The following is a 7,786-nucleotide window of genomic DNA, read 5'->3' as shown; positions in this document are numbered from 1 at the left end:
CATAAACCAACTCGAGACTCATTAGACCATGCATATAGTTGAGTAGGGAAGATTAAGTCGACTTGTAGGTGTTGTAGAATCTAATCGATTCGGCTCCGGGACCCAAACTTTCCTAGGATTGTAAGATATAAACCAACTCGATCCATCACAACAATAATTGCTTGCTTATAATTTGAGAATATGTTTGTATGATCAATTCCCATGAATCCCCTATGACCCCATGACACCCTAGTGCTTTTTATCAATTGTTTACATCCCTTTTAATTCATCTTGGTTGTTTACTTTCATTGCTATTTAGTTTAGTGATCTTCTACTTCAAACCCCAATTGTGACACCCTTAGACACCACTAGTTGCAATAGAAATCTCATCTCAATTCCCGTCCCTTGGGATCCGACCTTTACTTACCTCTTTACTAATTGTAGAGTTGTTGGTGAAGTTATAAATTGTGTTTTGGTCCAGGTGCTCCTAACGACAAGTACTGAAAACTAAACCGCACGAGGGATCACGACCAAAAATGGCGCCGTTGCCGGGGGACGGTGTTAACTTGATTTAGATTTTCTTGTATTGTTTTTAGTTGTGTCTTTCTTTGCCTTGGGGAAGTAAAACTCCTCAAGGTTTGCTCTAATTATTTTCGAGTTGTTTGATATTTTGCATGTCTAGAAGATCATAAGGTAACTTGTTACCCTTTGATCACGAAATTGAAAGGACTTTGACAACCAATAGAAGACTTGCTAGGAGAACTTTGAGAGGTATTGGTGAGGTTGTAGATATTCAACCAAATACTATTGAGTTCATCAACCCTTTTGCAAGAGAAGGTGAGGAGAACCCAACACAAAATCCAACACAAAATCAACCCACAATGCCTAAGTTTTCATCACATTCCGTACCCACCGAGGAGAACCTACCCAATGGTACTCCCACACCACAACATCTAACCGGAAATTTTATTGCCAAATCCGCATTTATCCAATTAGTCGAAAGAAGCCAATTTGGGGGGATGCCTAGTGAAGACCTTAATTCTCATATGGAGACTTTTTGCGACTATTGTGATGCGATTTCTCAAACCGGTGTAACTCAAGACCAAATTCGATGGGTCTTATTTCCTTTTTCTCTAATTGGCACCGCGAAACAATGGTTGAAAGGCCTTGATAAGACTACTCTCGGAATTGATTCTTGGAAGAAGTTGGCTCTAGCTTTCTACAAAAGTTCTATCCACCGGAAAGACCAACATGCTAAGAGCTCAAATTACGGGCTTTAAGCAAAGAGATGAAGAATCTTTGTATGAAGCTTGGGAGCGATTCAAGGGAATTTGTCGCTCATGTCCTCATCATGGACTTAGCGAGTGGTTCTTGGTACAACAATTTTGGAACGGTCTTTATGAAGACTCAAGGAACATTCTCAACATGGGATCAAATGGAATGTTCACCGAAGTTGATGACAATCAAACTTGGAACAAAATTGAGGAAATGGCGGTCCATAACTCACAATATAGTAGACCTCGCAAGGCTACTAGAGAAGGAAAGCATGAAGTGGACTCCATTACTCAATTAGGTGCTCGACTTAGTGCTCACATTGATACCATCAATTTGAAGTTTGAAAAAGCTATGGCTAGACTTGAAGAAGTCTCAAAATCACCAAAGCATCATGTTAATGCCATGACGGCATCTTCATCAATCCCAAGTGGGATATGTGAGAATTGTGGAACTTTGGGACATGACCAAAGTGAATGTAGGGGAACAAATGAGCAAGTGAATGCTTTTCAAGCATACAAGAGTGGTACCCCTTATTCAAACTATTACAATGAAAACACCAAATTCCATCCAAATCTCTCATACAAAAGCAAAAATGTTCAAAACCCTCAATCAACATACACCCCACCTCCCATGAGAAACCAAAATCAAAGACCCTTTTACAACCAAAACCAAGGTTACCAAAATCAAACTCCATACAATCAACAAAATGACCAAGGTTTGGATGGTCAAAAAGCGGTCCTCCAAATGCAAAAGAATCAACAAGAGTTTTTCACTCAAATGCAAAAGGATAGTCAAGCAAAGGAAATCACCATCAACAACATCCTAGCTCACACCAAAATGTTGGAAACCCAATTGACTTAGCTAGAATCTTCAAGCTCACAAAGATAAAAGGGGCAATTACCACCTCAAAGTAATCCCCAAAGACATGAAACGGTTAGTGCCATTCACTTGAGGAGTGGTACAAGGTATGAAGCACCGAAGAAGCAAGTTGAGGATGAAGTTGTGGAAGCTAGTGACAAAGAAGAAATTGTGCAAAACTCCAAGGATGGAGAACCATCAAAAGAAGAAATTTAAAAGAAAAATGAAGACAAGGTCAAGGAGAAGGAGCCCATTGTGATTAGATTTCCTTTTCCAAGTCGTCAAGCCAAGCCCAAATTTGATGACCAACTTGGAAAATTTATGGAAATTGTGAAGAATTTGGAAGTCTCGATTCCTTTCACGGAATTAAACGTGCCGGCCTATGCAAAATACATGAAAGACATCCTCACAAAAAAGAAGTCGATCCGGAAGCTTGAGACTATCGCCTTCACTAAGGTGAGTAGTGCAATCCTTCAAGGGAGTTCACCTCCAAAACTCAAAGATCCAGGAAGCTTCTCAATACCGTGTACCATTGGCGACACCACGATCAACAAAGCCTTATGTGATCTAGGGGCTAGTGTGAGTGTTATGCTGTACTCGGTGAGTAAAAGGTTGGGGATGGGAGAGCTTAAATGCACCAATATCACACTCCAAATGGCTGATAGATCGACGAACACACCATTAGGGATATGGGAAGATGTTCCCGTAAGAGTTGGGAAATTTTTCATCCCGGTGGACTTTGTCATTGTTGACATGGAAGAAGACTCCAACATTCCAATCATTCTAGGAAGACCTTTCTTACACACCGCGGGTGCGGTGATTGATGTGAAGCATGGAGAGCTCACTCTAGAAGTGGGAGATGAGAGCATAACTTTCAATCTTGACAAGACCATGAGAGCTCCCCGTTTGCATGAACCATGCTTTATGGTCGATCATTATAGCCGGAAGGATGATAGGAAGAAGTCGGAATTCCAATGGAAGAAGAAAATCGATGATGCTCCATTCAAAGAGCAAGTGAATTATAACAAAGAGAGCTTGAAAAGCTCACCAAAGTCAAGCAATGAAGAGGATGGCCTCATTGGCCAAGACAAGAAAGTGAGAGAGTTATCTCTATCAACTCAAGAGATCTTTAGTGATCAAGTAGATGAAGTTTGTGGTCTTTGGGACGATGACTTTGAAGGGATTTTCAATCCCTATATTGGGAATGCTATCGATAAAGACCAACATGAAGCACAACAAGGGCAAAGGTCTATTGAAGATCTTTATCATGATAATGAACAAGCTTTTGACTACTTTTTCAAGGTGTTGAGCAACATCAACAACACCTTGGACATGCCCCCATGACATCTCACTAAGGACGAGAGTTTGGTGGAGTCCTCCCTAAACCACCATTTGTAAATATTTCTAACTCCCTAACTTGCATTTTAATTCTTACATTGCATTTTTGTCTTTTTTGGATTTTTATGCCTTGATCAAGGTAATTATCATTTTTGAGAGAAGTGAGGGAGGGACTAATGATTTAATTGATGTGTAGTACTTTAGCTTAGTGTGGGGATAACAATTGCCTAGGCCATTCATGCCTTAGTAGTGCCCCTACAATGAAGAACACTTGACTTGAAGAATGAAAAATGACAAGGGATATGCAAGTGCACGGATGGAACTGAATCAGGGTAAAACAGGGAGAATCCGAGCGTCTTCAGGGGAATCCGCTCGTCTTCAGGAAATCCGAGCGTCTTTGTCAAAATCCGCCCGTCCATTCTAACTGAAAAATTGAAATTTTGGGACTGTCGAAGAATCCGAGCGTCCTGGTAGAGAAGACGCTCATCTTCAGAAATCCGCCCGTCTTTGCAGGAAGACGCCCGTCTTTTTGCCTGTGAAAAACAAGAAAGCTTGCTGTCTCAGAATCCGCCCGTCTTCAGAGGAATCCGCTCGTCCTGAAATCGAAAAATCCGAGCGTCTTTGCTGAAAGACGCCCGTATTTAGGCGAGAATCCTGAACCCAAAATAGGCAGAATCCGAGCGTCCCGAAGGAAAGACGCCCGTCTTCCCCTGCAGTTTCAAAATTTTCGGGTATTTTAAATACCCCTCCCACATTCATTCCTTCATTCATTCATTCAAAACACTACCCATAAACCCCAAAACTCAAAACCCTCATCCTCTCCATCACCAAAACAAGATTTCCTCAACCAAATTCAACAAAATAAAATCCAAACTTCCTTTTAACAACAATCAATCACTCCTTTTCCAACAAAAATCAAACCAAGCACCAAAATCTTCAACCTTTGAGTCGATTTTTGAAATTACAAAGGCAAAACCTTTCATCTTAAAATCGATTTGGGTATACTTGGAAATTGAAGATTTTCACTCTTTTCTTGGTATTATCATCAATGGCAAGGACAAAAGGATCAACAAAGGCACCTAAGGCAAAGGCACTCTCAACAAGACAACAATTTCTTCAAGCAAAGAAAGCCTCATTGGCTATAGTTGTAGCTAGTTCAAACTTGGAAGTTCAACAACAACAAATTCCTCCCTTGGAAGCAACAACATCAACAACTCCGGAAATTGCTCAATTATCAAACTATCCGGAGGTAATTTTCATTTCTAACTCCCATAGGGATACATTTGCCAAGTATTCTAGAAAATCCTTTCTACCCACCAAATTCATATGTGAAGATGCCTTGAGCAAATTGGGTGTCCTTGAACAAACAAAAGCCTTCTTTGAAGCCATGAGGTTGGGAAAATTGTTTGCTACAAGAGAATTGACATACCCCTCCCTTACCTTAGAATTCTTGAGTTCTTTGAAAGTGACTAAGGTAGAGACTAGAGAAAACATCGAGTTCCGCCTTGCCAATGTGAGTAGGCGCATCACCTTTAATGACTTGGGTAAAGCATTAGGTCTTAGTGATTCACCTAGTTATTACAAGACGCCCGAAAAATATGACCCCGCTCCTCTTTGGGAGGCAATATCCGGGAGGAAATTTGAGAACTATCATGCTAGTCGCGCTCTATTAGTCCACCATCCGGGCATTAGAGTGTGGCACAAGGTCATCGGGAATACTATCATTCCAAGAAAAGACACTAACCACTTTACCAAGCTCGATTGTGTTCTACTTGAGTCGGCCTTAATTATTGGAAGGGAATTCACCAAGCCTTACAATTCTCTAAGGCTTTTGGTGGAAAGATGGCTCAATGTTGATTGTGGAAAGCAAGGCATCGCTTTTATTGTAAATGGAGGTCTAGTCACTCTTTTGGCTAAGTACTTTGATCCGAATTTCAACAAGGATGGCAAGTATGTGGCGAAAAAGGGGGTCATCTCATTGACGTGGATGCCATGATTAACAAGTACAAATGGGTTACCCATAATCCTCTTGACACCAAATATGGGTGGCTCACCAATGATGCTAGATCTTTTACTTTGCCTTCCAAGATATGCCGTTTGAGTGTCCATCGGACCAACTACCTTCTTCCCCTCTCAAAGGAAGCCGAATACATCATCCGTCAACAAAGGGGTGAAATTGAAATGCCCTCTTCCTCCATTGTCACACCACCCTATCCATTCAAGTATCAAGAGTTCAAACCCGAAGGTATTGAAGCAAGCAATGACTACATGACTCTACTTATGCAAGAGATGCACAAACAAGCTTATAAGGATCGTGAAGATGCATACTTAGCCCAATATCCACCCCTCCTTCATTTAGCTAGGCAAGGACTATTTGATCCTTCATGTCCTTTGCCTAGTTGGGCGGATAGGGAAGTCTTCTTTCCAAGTGCATCTAGGGGTGAGATACCGGGTGACGATGAGGTTGTCGGTGATGAGGTTGTTGATGAAAGCATTGATGAAGAGGTAAATGAAGAGGAAGAGGCTAATGAAGAAGAAGAAGATGATGAAGGAAGTGAGCAAGGAAGTGAAGAGGGAAGTGGAGACGAGTCCACTTCTATTGAGGAAGATGATGACAATGATGATATGGTGGAAGACTAGCAAGCTTTGGAGGCTCCTACCCTCTTGAGGTTTGTCTACTTCTTTCTTTGTTATATTTATTTATCTTGATCATGGTTGGAGAGTCCTAGCAACATAGAGGACTAACACCTCGGCCCCATTGAGGTGTTCTTATTTCATCGTTCCCACTTTTGAAAATCCAAAATGACAATTTAGTTTCATGCATTGCATCTTGTGTGCATGAACTACCTCCAACTTTAGGACATTAGAAATAATGTCTATCTCGGTTTGGGGAAGTACATTCATACGTAACGGGAGGTAATCTAAATTACGGTCTCCGACATAAACAAAAACCCATGCATCATGTAGTGTAGATTAGTATAGCTTGCATTTAGTGTAGAATTCATGCATCATGTTTGCATAATTTCCCATCATTTTGGCCATTGAGGACAATGCCCATATTAGTGTGGGGATGGGGAATTCTAACTTAACTTTTATTCAAAAATCCAAAAAAAAAAAAAAAAAATCGAAAAACCATAAAAATTTGAAAAATTTGAAAATCCAAAAACAAGTTCATTTCCTTTGTAGTGTAGTCATGTATATATTGTTGTATATTTTGTGTTTGTTTTATCCTTGTTCACATTAATTGACTACGCCACATCCGAGACATGAGGATATTGAAGACCGCATGGTATGATCTTTCCAATCTCCTTTTTCCTCTTTATGTTAATGACTATGTGGCTTTATTTTGATTGATGCGGTATAACAATGTGAATCTAGGACTTGCATTTAGATTATATGGCATATTAGTTGGTAGAAGCATATGCATTAGGATGTTTATATGCTAGTTGCATCATGGCATGTAGTTGCATGTTAGAAAAATTTTGCGAAACCGTCTACTTGGGAAGCTTGACAAGTGTCACTACTACAAATGAGCACTTGGGCCACGGCTAAATTCGTGGCGCAAGTACTAAATTTCCGTGGCTAAATCATTTTGCCATGGGAATACCTTCCGTGGCGCAAGTGGCCGTGGCAAAGGGATAGCCACGGGAAAAACAAGAACGTGGCTATTATTGAATTTTTGGCCACAGATTCTCTCGTGGCTAATAACTCCCGTGGCCAAAGAAATTTCTCGTGGCGAAAAAATAATTCCCGTGGCAAATAATATATATGAAAATTAAATAAATAAAACGTAAAATAATTTATTTATTTTTCACAATGGGTATTTTATCATATACGGAACCGTGACAATCTAGGTAATTGTTTCGCTAGTTAACTTGATTCATTTGAACGTTATTTCGTTTCACGAGTCATGCATTTGTGAGCATCGGAGAGGCTTTACAGGAGGTCACCCATCCCAACACTACTCTCACCTGAGCACGCTTAACCGTAGAGTTATTTTGATGTGCCACCGAAATTGAATGTTACCTTTGTTGATATAATTAGCACTTTGAATCCTTTTAAATTTATTTTTTTTCTTTTAAATCTTACCTTTAGTATTATTTAATTACATAAATGTTACATGTTTTACAATTTTTGCGGGAAAAACATTGTTTTGGCCAAAACAATTAAATTTTCGACATTAACCTCCTGATTAATGATTTTGACATCATTTTTTTTGCCCAAGTCAGTAAACCATTTTCTCCAAAAAGTAAAATTAATTGTGTTTTCCTAACATTTTTTTATTTCTTTTGTTTATCGACATACTTATTTTCATTTCCCATGTACTCATTTTTTC

The 7,786-nt window shown here is 39.8% G+C and overlaps 1 non-coding gene across 1 annotated transcript; it reads right to left on the bottom strand.

Moving 5' to 3' along the window:
- Nucleotides 1-1,230: 1,230 nt before the first annotated feature.
- Nucleotides 1,231-1,337, bottom strand: LOC141604391 (small nucleolar RNA R71). Its single transcript, XR_012526092.1, has one exon. It is a non-coding gene; the product is annotated as a small nucleolar RNA R71 (small nucleolar RNA).
- Between the last annotated feature and the right edge of the window lie 6,449 nt (nt 1,338-7,786).

The sequence above is a fragment of the Silene latifolia genome, chromosome 9 (genome assembly GCF_048544455.1).
Source record: "Silene latifolia isolate original U9 population chromosome 9, ASM4854445v1, whole genome shotgun sequence".
Classification (NCBI taxonomy): Eukaryota; Viridiplantae; Streptophyta; class Magnoliopsida; order Caryophyllales; family Caryophyllaceae; genus Silene; species Silene latifolia.
This window is presented reverse-complemented; position numbering and strand designations above follow the sequence as displayed.